Source organism: Loxodonta africana, chromosome 18, assembly GCF_030014295.1.
Source record: "Loxodonta africana isolate mLoxAfr1 chromosome 18, mLoxAfr1.hap2, whole genome shotgun sequence".
Lineage (NCBI taxonomy): Eukaryota > Metazoa > Chordata > Mammalia > Proboscidea > Elephantidae > Loxodonta > Loxodonta africana.
The window spans coordinates 64,900,657-64,913,884 of record NC_087359.1 but is presented as its reverse complement, the minus strand read 5'-3'; the positions used below and the strand labels follow the sequence as shown (position 1 = coordinate 64,913,884).

At 47.3% G+C, this 13,228-nt stretch overlaps 1 pseudogene; it reads left to right on the top strand.

Annotated features, from left to right (window-relative positions):
- The first annotated feature begins 840 nt into the window (after window positions 1-840).
- Window positions 841-2,542, top strand: LOC100672019 (olfactory receptor 1A1-like; annotated as a pseudogene).
- Window positions 2,543-13,228: the final 10,686 nt, after the last annotated feature.

Here is a 13,228-nt window from a genome sequence, read left to right as displayed (position 1 = left end):
CTCTGAGAATTAGTGACTGAATTACTTATAGATTGAATTAATTACTGAGTAGAGGTCTACTTAGAAAAACTAGTGAATTTCTTAGGGTAGCGCGGACTGCAGTAACAAATAGATCACAGTTTCAGTGAGCATTTCTACTAGTAGGTGGCTCGTCTGGACATGGAGAAGAAACACGGTTCATTCCACCAAGTGACTTCACGATCCCATTAAGCCTCTATCCACTTGCAATCAGCTGGCGAAGAGGGAAAGACAGTATGGAAGAAGCCCAGAACTAGAACACACCAATGGATTGGCTAGAACTCCATCATATGACCAGATCTCACTGCAAGGGAGGCTGGGAAAAGTAATCTTGCTGAGAGTCCAGGAGAAAGAGAATAACATGGGTTTAAATGAGAAGCTACTAGTCTGCCACAATCCCTATGGTCTCAGAGTGTAAGCTGATCAAAGAGGAGGGAACATATAGTCAAGCAGTTCAGGGTGCATTACAATATTTCAGATAGAAAATGATGATGGTCTAAGCTAAAACACTGAGACTACAATAGAAAAGTGGAGTTATGTAAGAAAGTGAGTGTGCCTGTGAGTATCTCACATGTTTGAGTACAAACTTATTGGTGTCAACAATAAAAAATATTCCACAATGATCTCACTGGAGGATATAAAAATGAAAAAGATGTGGTTTTCCTCCTCAAAAAAGTTTGCAATTCTACGTAGGTTGGATGTGTAGAGTATGGGGTTTGATCAGACATGTTGGTGGGATGACTGAACATAGAAATAAGGGAAACGGAGATCAAATCTACTGATAGAGTCCTCGGAGTCATTGGCAAAGTGGTAGTTGAAGCCATGGTGAACCTGGATGAGTCACCAAAAGAAGAAATGAAGGAAGGGAGGAGAAACCAAGAAGAAAAGCTTTGTGACTATATATCGTTGAGGGCTTGGAAAAGAGATAAAGCCTATCAAATGAGGTAGCAAAAGTCCACTTCAAAAACGAGACATGTGGGAGGGTGGGGAATTCACTGGGCTGGTTTTGCTCCTTGTGATTTATAATTGGCTGATATCAATATAGACATCTGTCACCTCGTGGGCTCTTGCTCACTCAGAGTTTTGTCACTGGACCACTCCCTAACTGTCCATCGTAGTCCTTTTACTGACATACGCATTAAACTGGAGTCAGTTGTCTTAGATTCCAAAATTCTGTCCTTTCATTATCATGTATAATAAAATTAATGTATAATTCTGGCTTCTCCATTAAGTTGGAAGGACACTCTAAGCAGAGACTATGCCTCAATTCACCATGTTTTCTCCAAAATCAATGCATTCTTAATAATCACATGTTCAACAGATGGATAAATGAACTCTATTTTTCTCAGAGTTGTGATTTTCCACGAGGGCTAACAGAGCGTTTAGCAAATAGAGTGTGTAGGGTTGACGGATCATTAATCCCACTGACCAAGAGGGAATTTTTTCCCCAATATATTGGCTCTCTCAGGATTTAGTAAACCTAGTAGAGAGGTGGCTGAACTTTGTAGTCAAAGGTGGTGGATAAAGATGACTACTGCACACAGTAAATTCATTAGTAATCTGGACTCTTCTCTCTTTTCTACTGAAGGAGCCATGAGGGAAGAAACCAGTCCTCTACCCTGGGATTCATTCTTCTGGGAATTTCCAGGCAGCAACAGCAGGAAAATGTCTTCTTCATCCTCTTCCTGTTTATTTACCCCAGCACACTGATTGGAAATCTGGTCATCATCTTGGTCATTCTTTCTGATGTTTGCCTTCACAATCTCATGTACTTTTTCCTTGCCAATCTCTTCTTTGTTGACATCCTCTTCTTGTCTGTAACTGTCTCTAAGATGTTAGCAAACCATCTCTTGGGCATCAAAATCATTTCCTTTGGAGGATGCCTAACATAGATGTATTTCATGAGTGCCTTGGCTAACACAGATAGCTATATCTTGGCAGTGATGGCATATGATCGTGCTGTGGCCATCAGCCGCCCTCTTCATTACACAATAATTATCAGCCCAAGGTCTTGTGTCTTGCTTGTTGTTGGGTCTTGGCTAGTTGGAAATGCTAATGTCCTCCCCCACACTGTACTCACAGCTAGTCTCTCCTTCTGCGGGAACCAGAAAGTGGCCAACTTCTACTGTGACATTACCCCTTTGCTCAAATTGTCCTGTTCAGATATCCACTTTGATGTGAAAATGATGTTTTTTAGGGGTTGGTGTTTTCTGTGTGCCATTAATATGCATCATTATCTCCTATATTCAGGTCTTTTCTACTGTGCTACAGGTTCCATCCACCAAGGGTGTGCTCAAAGCTTTCTCTACCTGTGGCTCCCACCTCACAGTTGTTTCTTTGTATTATGGGACAGTGATGGGAATATATTTCCATCCTCTGACGAGTTACAGACTAAAGGATGCAGTGATAACTGTGATGTACACAGCAGTGACCCCAATGTTAAATCCTTTCATCTATAGTCTGAGAAAAAGGGGAAATGAACGCTGCCTTGGGGAAACTCTTTGGCAAGAGAATTTGCTCATAACCAACCTGAGGTCACACATTGGGAAGGGCAGTCACCATTAAGCATGCACATAGGAGTCCAGCCCCAATGTCTTTGGCCTCACCAGGAAACCTTCGTTGATCTTTCCAGCCAAAAGATTCCTCTTCTCAAAAATCTTGTAATAGTTTGGTGAGACAATTTACTGACACCTTTTACACATTGTTGCTCCTTTTGCCAGAGTGGCAACACACATATTGGGTTCATCCACCAGTTATACTACTAAATAGCAGAATAAAGTTGAGAAAGTACGAACTTAGCCTCCCACATCTGTTAGGAATAATAATGTCTGTCCTGCCTCCAACACAGGCTTGAGAAGATCACATAAGCTCATGCTTCGAGGGATATAAATCACTATTTAAATGTCAGTTTTTATTGCACTATATAATAAAAAAAAATTCTTTTTTTTTTTTTACTATGCTCATAATTGGCCATGTTGGCACATTGGTTAAAGAGCTTGGCTGCTAATCAAAAGGTTGGCAGTTCCAATCCACCAGCCACCTCTTGGAAACCCTATGGAGCAGTTCTACTGTGTTCTATAAGATCACTGTGAGTAGAATCGACTAGATGGCAGAGGATTTGGTTTGGTTTTTTATGCTCTTACAGTGGCAGAATGCAATTCCCCTTGTCCAACTTTAAGTTAGAGAAATAATGTATGGTTGTTACAGGCATTGATGGTGTGAAGTTTTTCTAAGAATCTACGGTTCCTCGCCTGTTCATTTGTACTATCCTCCTTTGCACTTATTTCACCAATGAAATTACAATGATCATAAGAATGTATACATATATATGTGGCTTTAACTGCAAATAAAAATCACTGAACCTACATGTCAAGTCAATTATTGTTTGCCTCAGCCATCTTCCTTTGATTCTGCCAAGCATCCTGTCCTGAAGTGATTCTTTAAACTTGTGCTCAGCTGCTAACTGAAAGGTTGGCAGGTTAAACCCAGTGACATCACGAAAGAAAGGCCTGGTGACCTGCTTCCGTATTCAGCCAAGAAAACCCTATGGGTCTCAGTTCTACTCTGTAACATCTGGGGTTGTTATGAGTTAGAATGGACTTAGTGACAATGATTTTCTCTGTGTGTGTTGTGTGTCCTTTAGGTGAAAGTTTACAGGGCAAATTAGCTTCTCATTAAACTATTAATACACATTTTGTTTTGTGACATTGGTTGCCAGCCCCATGACATGTCAACGCTCTCCTTTCTCTACTTCGGTTTCCCTATTTCCATTTGTCCAGATTTCCCGTCCCCTTCTTCCTTTTCATCCTCGTCCCTAGGCTGGTGTGTCCATTTAGTCTCATATACATGGTTGAAATATGTGTGTTATTGCTTGTTTTACAGACTTGTCATATTTTTTGTTTTTGCTTTCCTTTGATTTACCTCATACACTTTACTTACTTAAGAAATTTAGTTATTACTGAAATTCTAAGTCCACATGATTGACTTAGCCAGGAAAAGACTATATGTTGGTATGTCAGCTAAGGTTCAGTCAGGAAACAGAAATCACACCTGGTGACGCCCTCCAGGGAAGACGCGATGCCCCCCAGGGAAGGCGCGATGCCCCCCAGCAAAGGCGCGACGCCTCCCAAGGGACGGCGCGACCCCTCCCCAACGGACTGCGCTTCGTCCCCCAGGGAGGGAGCGAAGACACCCATTGACGGCGCGACGCCCCCCAGGGAGGACGGGACGCCCCCCAGGGGTGGACGCAACGCCCCCCGGGGAAGGCCGGATGCCCACTGGGGATGAGGCAACGTCCCCCAGGGAAGACGGGAGGCCCCCCAGGGAAGAAGGGAGGCCCTCCAAGGAAGATGGGAGGCCCTCCAGGGATGACGGGAGGCCCTCCAGGGATGATGGGTCGCCCTCCTGGGAAGACGGGAGGTCTTCCATGGAAGACGGGAAGCCCTCCAAGGAAGACGGGAAGCCCTCCAATGAAGACGGGAGGCCCTCCAAGGAAGACGGGAAACCCTCCAGGGAAGACGGGAGGCCCTCCAAGGAAGACGGCAGGCCCTCCAAGGGAGACGGGATGCACTCCAAGGAAGACAAGACCCCCTCCACAGAAGACGGGAGGACCTTCAAGGAAGACGGGAGGCCCTCCAAGGAAGATGTTATGCACCCCCAGGAAGAAGGGGCACCCTCCGGGAAAGACGCGAAGCCCTCCAAGGAAGACCCGTCGCCCTCCAAGGAAGACGGGAGGCCCTCCAGGGAAGACGGGAGGCCCTCCAGGGAAGGCGGGAGGTCCTCCACGGAAGACCGGAGACCCTCCAAGGGAGATGGGAGGCTCTCTAAGGAAGAAGGGATGCCCTTCAAGGAAGAAGGGATGCCCTTCAAGGAAGACAAGACACCCTCCACGGAAGACGGGAGGCCCTCCAAGGAAGACGGGAGGCCCTCCAAGGAAGACGGGACACCCTCCAAAAGAAGACCTGAGGCCCTCCAGGTAGAGGGGAGGCTCTCCAAGGAAGACGGGAGGCCCTCCGGGGAAGACTGGAGGCCCTCCCGGGAAGACGGGAGGCCCTCCAAGGAAGACGGGAGGTCCTCTAAGGAAGACGTGAGTCCCTCCAGGAGTGACGGGAGGCCCTCCAAGGAAGTAGGGAGGCCCTCCAAGGAAGAAGGGAGGCCGTCCACGAAGAAGGGAGGCCCTCCAAGGGTGATGGGACGGCCTCCAGGGATGATGAGATGCCCTACCAGCACAATGGGACGCCCTCCAGGGAAACGGGAGGCCCTCAAGGGAAGAAGGGAGGCTCTTAGGGGAGACGGGGGGCCCTCCCAGGATGATGGGACGCCCTTCCAGGAAGACCGGAGGCCCTCCAAGGAAGATGGGATGCCTTCCAAGGAAGATGGGAGGCCTTCTAAGGAAAACGGGAGGCCCTCCAGGGATGATGGGAGGCCCTCCAAGGAAAATGGGAGGCGCTCCAAGGAAGATGGGATGCCCTCCAAGGAAGACGGGAGGCCCTCCAAGGAAGATTGCAGGCCCTCCAAGGAAGATGGGAGGCCCTCCAAAGAAGACAGGAGGCCCTCCAAGGAAGATTGCAGGCCCTCCAAGAAAGACTGGAGGCCCTTTAGGGAAGATGGGAGGCCCTCCCGGAAAGACGGAGACCCCTCCAAGGAAGACGGGAGGTCCTCCCGGGAAGGGAAGAGGTCCTCCCGGGAAAAAAGGAGGCCCTCGAAGGAATACGGGAGGCCCTCCAAGGAAGACTGAATTCCCTCCAAGAAAGATGGGAGGCCCTCCAAGGGTGATGGGACGGCCTCCCGGGATGATGGGACGCCCTCTCGGAATGATGGAATGCCCTCGAGGTTAGACTGGAGGCTCTGCAAGGAAGACAGGAGGCCCTCCAAGGCAGACAGGATGCCCTCGAAGGAAGATGGGACGACCTCCAAGGAAGAAGGGAGGCCCTCCAAGGATGACGGGTGGGCCTCCACGGAAGACGGGAGGCCCTCCCAGGAAGACGGGAGGCCCTCCAAGGAAGAAGTTAAGCCCTCTAAGGATGACGGGAGGCCCTCCAAGGAAGATGGGAGGCCCTCCCGGGAAGATGGGAGGCCCTCCAAGGAAGACAGGAGGCTCTCCAAGGTAGATGGCATGCCCTCCAAGGAAGATGGGAGGCCCTCTAAGGAAGACGTGAGTCCGTCCAGGGATGACAGGAAGCCCTCCAAGGAAAACGGGAGGCCCTCCAGGGAAGACGGGAGTTCCTCCAGGGATGATGGGACGCCCTCCAGGGATGATGGGACGTCCTCCAGGGAATAGGGGACACCCTCCAGGGAAGATGGGATGCCCTCCAGGGAAGACGGGACACCCTCCCGGGAAGCCGTGAAGCCCTCAAGGAAGACGGGAGGCCCTGCAAGGAAGGCGGGAGGCCCTGCAAGGAAGACGGTAGGCCCTCCAAGGAAGTTGGGAGGCCCTTCAGGGATGATGAGACGCCCTCCAAGTATGAGGGGACTCCTTCCAGGGAAGGCGCGGCACCCCCCAGGGATGACGGGATGCCCCCGAGGCATGACGGGACGCCCCCCAGGGATAACAGGACGCCCCTCAGGGATGACGCGATGCCCCCCAGTTATGACTCGACATCCCCCAGGGAAGACATGATGCCTTCCAGAGAAGACGCCATGCCCCTGAGGGAAGACTGGACGCCCCCCAGGGTAGACAGGACGCCCTTCAATGAAGACGTGACACCCCCCAGGGAAGATGCAACGCCCCCCAGGGAAGACTCGATGCCCCCCGGGGATGAAGGGACGCCCCCCGGGGATGACGGCCCCCCCTGGGGATAACGGAACGCCCTCCAAGGATGATGTGACTAACACAGAAAAAAAGATGGCTACTGAATTAACCCTGAAAATATTTACTGCAAAAGAGTTCCACAAAAACTGGAGAAACAAGAGGTAAATGTGGCATCACCAGCAGCTAGGCACTCAGAGGAGAGACAGCGACTTGTCTGATGCTTAAATCTCTGACAAGAGCTGCTGAACCGTGGACACTTAGTCCTGACCTGGTGAAGTGACTCAAATTTTCAGCCCCAACGGTTCTGAGTACTCAATTAAAAAAAAAAAAACCTGTTGCCATCCATTCTGACTCATGGAGACCCCATGTGTCACAGAGTAGAACTGATCCACAGGGTTTTCTTGACTATAATCTTTATAGAAGCAGATCACCAAGCCTTTCTTCGGTAGATAGCTGTGTGGGTTCAAACCTCCAACCTTTAGGTTACCAGTTGATCACATTTAGGACTACCTTTCTTTGGTTCTTTAGTTTCTATTAACCTTTGCTATTGGATATTGTCTTAGGCTGGGTTCTCTAGACAAGCAAAACCAGAAAAGCATAAAAATATATAGGGAGAGAAATTTATACCAAGGAAAAGGCTCAGGCAATTGTAGAGGCTGGATCAAGATAGGGGCTTCTCCTGATTTACTTAGCCAAAAGGACTGGCAAACCCAAGATCAGCAGGTTGGAGAGCAGGGCTCTTGCTCACAGACTGTAAAGACTGATGATGAATCACAAGATCTGCAGGTAAGCTGCTAGCTCAAGTTCCAAGAACTGGATCTCAGATGAAAAGGAGCCAGCTGCAAGCTCTAGAACAGGCAAAAGACAGAACATCCACTTATATTCGGATGTGGGCCACATGCCCAAAGAAACTCTCTTTCAAATGATTGGCTACCCAAAGCAGATCCCATCATGGGGGTGATCACATATAAACACTGGGAATCATGGCCGAGCCAAGTCGAAACACAATCTTAACTATCACAGTCCACCACTTTCAACCTGGCACCTGTACACATCTCCCCAAACCATGCATAATCTCTGAATAAAGACAATTACAAAGTCATAATTGTGCCTAACATGATTCAGCTGACACATGTACAACTAAAAACAACTAGCTCTGTTTACATCTTATATTTTATCAGTGAAGACAAAAAAAATTTTGATGCACACGTACACAGCAGAAATACTCATAACAATTACAGTCATCATCTCTGCAACTGGTCACATTGTCATAACTGGTACTTAGAGCTACCTCCTTCCACCACCCATTCCGTATTCCCTTTGCTCTCAGCAAGCACCTCAGCTGGTCATGGTTCTTTACCTGGTGGGGTGTCTCAGGCTGCGTTCTCTAGAGAAACAAGGCTAGTAAATCTTATAAATATGCATACAGATTTATATCAAGGAAATGGCTCAGGCAATTGTAGAGGCTGGAACTTCCCCAGACGGTGGATCAGGATAGAGGCTTCCCTCGATTCAAGTAGCTGCAGGGGCTCATAAACCCAGGATCAACACTTCAGAGAGCAGGGCTCTTGCTCTCAGGCTGTGAATATTGATGAATCCCAATATTGGCAAGTAAGACCACAAGGCTTCTCCTGATTCACATAGTATCAGGGGCAGGCTAACCCAAGATGGGCAGGTCAGAGGGCAGGCCTCCCACTCACACACAGGCTGTGAAGATCAATGAATCCCAAGATCAGCAGACAAGCTGATACCTCAACTCCCAAGGACTGGAGGTCAGACAAACAGGAGGCAGCCACAGGATCCAGAGTGAGAAAACAACCAGAGGGTCTGTTTATATTTGGATGTAGGCCACGCCCCCAAGAAAACTCCACTTCACCTGATTGGCCACTCACAGCAGATTCCATCTGGGAATGATCACATATAAAGCACTGAGAATCATGGTCCAGCCAACTTGACACACAATCTTAACCATCCCTTGGGGTGACCCAAACCTTCATTCCTGAAGGGTCTGGGCCATTAGTAGTCATGTCAGAATTGGGTTGCTGTATTTTTCCATTGACTTTAATCACAGGGCATGATAGTACTAAGAGGTACCCTAAGGGATCTCCTGCATTCCAGACATACTCTCCTTTACCTCCATTATGTAATATCAATCCTATTTCCTCTTGGTAATTAGGATCAATCACACCAGCCAGTATGGTAACGCCTTTCTTTGCCTGCTGATCCAGAGGCAAAAGGAGTCCAGAGTGGCCAGGTTGCATTCTTACCTTCTAGTTCAATGGAATCATTGATGTGTCTCCAGGTGGGAGCATTCCTCCCTTTGGAACTAAGACCTCTAGACCTGCAGAGCCTAAGGTAACACGCACAGGAAGCAAAGATCTTGCCAGTGGGGCACTAGGGTTAACACCGAGTGGTGTCACTCCCATTTCCACCCCTTGATTCCTGGACCCAAGAATCCTGGCTATGGGAGAAACAGCACCATATATTATTGGATGCTGGTTTAGAGCATAAACAGCCACCTGGAGACCATTGCCCCAATCCTGCAAGGTATTGCCACCTAGATGGCACCATAACTGTGTTTTTAGGAGGCCACTCCATCATTCTATCAAGTCAGCTGCTTCAGAATGGTAGGGAACATGGACCAGTGAATTCCACGAGCATGGGCTGACTGCTGTACTTCATCTGCTGTGAAGTAGTTCCCTTAATCAGAGGCAATGCTGTGTTGGATACCATGACAGTGCATAAGGTATTCTGTAAGTCCACAGATGGTAGTTTTGGCAAAAGCATTGCATGCAGGCAAGGCATATCCATATCCGGAGTAAGTATCGATTCCATTAAGGATAAAACACTGCACTTTCTGAGATGGAAGTGGTCCAATGTAACCAACTTGCCACCAGGTTGATAACCTCGAGGGATGATGCTTTATCGGGGACTTAGAGTTCATCTCTGCTGCTGGCAGATTGGGCACTCAGCAGTGGCTGTAGCCAAGTCAGCCTTGGTGAGTGAAAGTCCATGCTGTTGGGCCCGTGCATAACTTCCATTCCTGCCACCATGACCACTTTGTTCATGAGCCCATTGAGAAGTGATGGGAATGGCTGGGGAAAGAGGATGGCATAACCTTAGTTTTGATATAACGTGTCATCCTATCTACGTAATTGTTAAAATCCTCCTCTGCTGAGGCCACCCTTGGGTGAACATTCACATGAGACACAAATATCTTCACTTCTTCGGCCCATTCAGAGAGGTCTATCCACATACTTCTTCCCCATAAATCCTTGTCACCAATGCCCCAATCATGTTCCTTTTCCAAGTCCCTGATCATCCACCCAAACCATTGGCCATAGCCCATGAATCAATATGCAATCACACATCCGGCTATTTCTCCTTCTAAGCAAAGTGAACACCTAGGTGCACTGCTCGAAGTTCTGCCCTTTGGGAGGATTTCCCTTCACTACTGTCCTTCAGGGAGGTCCCGGAAAGGGGCTGTAGTGCTGCCGCTGTCCATTTTTTAGTGGTGCCTGCATGTAGCACAGAACCAGCTGTAAACCAGGCATCAGTTTTCTTTTCTTCAGTCAACTGATTATAAGGAAATCTCCATAAAGCCATAAATGCAGACTGGCCAATGGAAGGTAAAATGACAGAAGCATACACCATGGGTATTTGGGCCAGTTCCTCATGCAACTTACTTGTGCCTTCAGGTCCTGCTCAGGCCCAATATCATATATACCACTTCCATTTAATGATGGAGTGCTGCTATGCACACCCAACCTTATGACTGTGTGGGATAGATAACATCCAGTTCTTGATGCGAAGGTCAGGTCACATGGTGACTTGGTGTCCCATTGTTAAGGCTTTAATCTCTACTTAGGCCCAGTAACAAGTCAAAAGTTGTTTCTCAAAAGGAGAATGGTTATCTGAAGAGGATGGCAGGCCTTCTCTCAAAAATCCTAAGGGTCTGCCCTGTGATTCATCAATAGGACTCTGCCAAAGACACCAAACTGTACCTTTACTGCCATGGACACTCCAAACACCATTGGATCTGTGGATCATATGGCCCAATTGGCAGAGCAGCTTTCAAAGCAGCCTGAACCTGTTGCAGAGCCTTCTCTTGTTCTGGGCCCCACTCAAAACTAGTAGCTTTTTGAGTCACCTGATAAATAGTCCAGAGTAGCATACCCAGATGAGGAATACATTGCCTCCAAAATCCATAGAGGCCCACTAGGCATTGTTCTCTTTTTTAGTTGTGGGATCAGCCAGATGCAATAACTGATTTTTCACTTTAGAAGGACTATCTCAACATGCTCCACACCACTGGGCCCCTAGAAATTTCACTGAGGTGAAAGGTGCCTGAATTTTTGTGGGATCAATTTCTCACCCTCTAGCACACAAATATTTTACCAGTAAGTCCAGAGTCATTGACACTTCTTCCTTACTAGGTCCAGTCAGCATAATGTCCTCAATGTAATTGTAGAAGGGAAAATCAATCAAGATCCCTGCTGACTAAATATAACATAGGGCTGGAGAGTTAATGTAGCCCTGAGGTAGCAACTGAAGGCATACTGCTAGCCTTGCCAGGCAAACTCCTTCTGATGGTTCTTCCAAACAGGTAAGGAAAAAAAGACATTAGCCAGATGTATTAATTTGCTCGAGCAACAAAAGTACATCTGGAATAGCGGCTGCAACTGGCGTCACCACCTGGTTAAGTTTTCAATAATCTACTGCCATTCTCCAAAATCAATCTGTTTTTTGCACCTGCATCTTTCAGGTCCTTAATGGTGGCAGTAATCTCTCCAGGAATGTAGTATTGTTTCTGGCTTACTATTTTCCTAGGTAGGGGCAGTTCTAATGGTTTACACTTGGCTTTTTCTACCATAATAGCACTTACTCCGTTTGTCAGAGATTCAGTGTAGGGGTTCTACCAGTTGCTGAGTATATCTATTCCAATTATGCATTCTGGAGAGGCGGAAATCATTACAAGATGCGTTCGGGGACCCACTGGATGTATTGTAAGATAGACATGAGCCAAGACTCCATTAATATCCTGACCTCCATGTGCCCCCACTCTGACTGGTGGACCACAGTGCCTTTTTGGGTCTCCTGGAATTAGTGTCAGTTCAGAGCCGGTATCCAGTAATCTCTGAAAAGTCTGGTTATTCCCTTTTCTCCAGTGAACAGTCAGTCTCATAAAAGACCATAAATCCCTTTGGGGAAGGCTTGGAGAGAGATTAACATTATAAATTTTGGGCAACTTATTGGAGTCCTTCCTGAAGAGTCCTGGCCTTTCCTTCATTCAAGGGATTATGGATCTTTAAACTCAATCAAGTCTGGAAATTGACTGAGGGAACAGGACTGTCTATTCTGGCAATTTGACTTAGGCTGTTCACCTGACCTAGAATTCATCCATTTGTAAAGATCAGGTAAACATTTAGTATATATCCTGTCTATTTCACTCCTAGGGAAACCACAACTAAGCAGCTAAGGCCCTAAGTCCATACAAATCAGGCTATTCTAATTACTGCTTTGACTCCGCTGTCCATCACTGTAACCACACTCACCTTGTCTTTGTGGATTGAGTGTTACCACTTGGCCCCTACTACTATGGGGTCCAATCAGCCCCATTGTAGTTAGGTGTCTTAATTCAGTTAGAGCAGTTCCCTCTGTCAAATCTGATTTACATAAAGTAACAATCACAGCAGTCTTCAAGAATGCTGGAGCTCCCATAACAGATCTGTTCCTCATAGTTGTGGTAAAAGCTGTGTCCTCTGGGCATTCCATGTGCGGGTCTGTGGATCTAACCTGATAAATCCACTCTAGTGTGCCAGTTTCCCTAAGCCTTTGGAAACCTTCTCCTATAGTATACCAAGGCAGGCCTGGTACTTCAACTTGATTTAGTGTAGGCTACTGTTTTTTTTTTTTTTTTTTTTACTGCGTAATCCATGATTCAACAACCCAACTAAAGAAACTATTAGATCCTTTCCTTACTTTTCGAGCTGAAACATTGAATGAAGAATCTGTGCTTACTGGACTCATATCGATAAACACAGACTGATCCATCTTTATGTTCCTTGCACTATTATCCCACACCTTTAATTGCCATTTCCACACGTATTCCCCTGATTTCTGTTTGTACATATTAGAAAAGTCAAGCAGTTCAATTGGAGTGTAGCGTACCTCCTCCTGGATCACACTTTGTACTTCACCTTTTGGAGATCATTGGGACTCAAGTCTAATTATAAGTTTAGAAGCCAGGATCAGTAGTGTGGAATTGTTTCGAGCACATTCAGCATTGTCTTGTAAACCATCTGCCTCAGGAGATGCCCCAGGCAATGACTCAGGCAAGGGCTCTTTAGAGGCAGCTGGGATAGGGCTGCTCTCGTTAGACGGGAGTGGAGGGGCTAATGGTTTTTCTGGGCAGGGTGGTGTAGCAGACAAACATGAAGTAATCTTTTCAGATGGAAG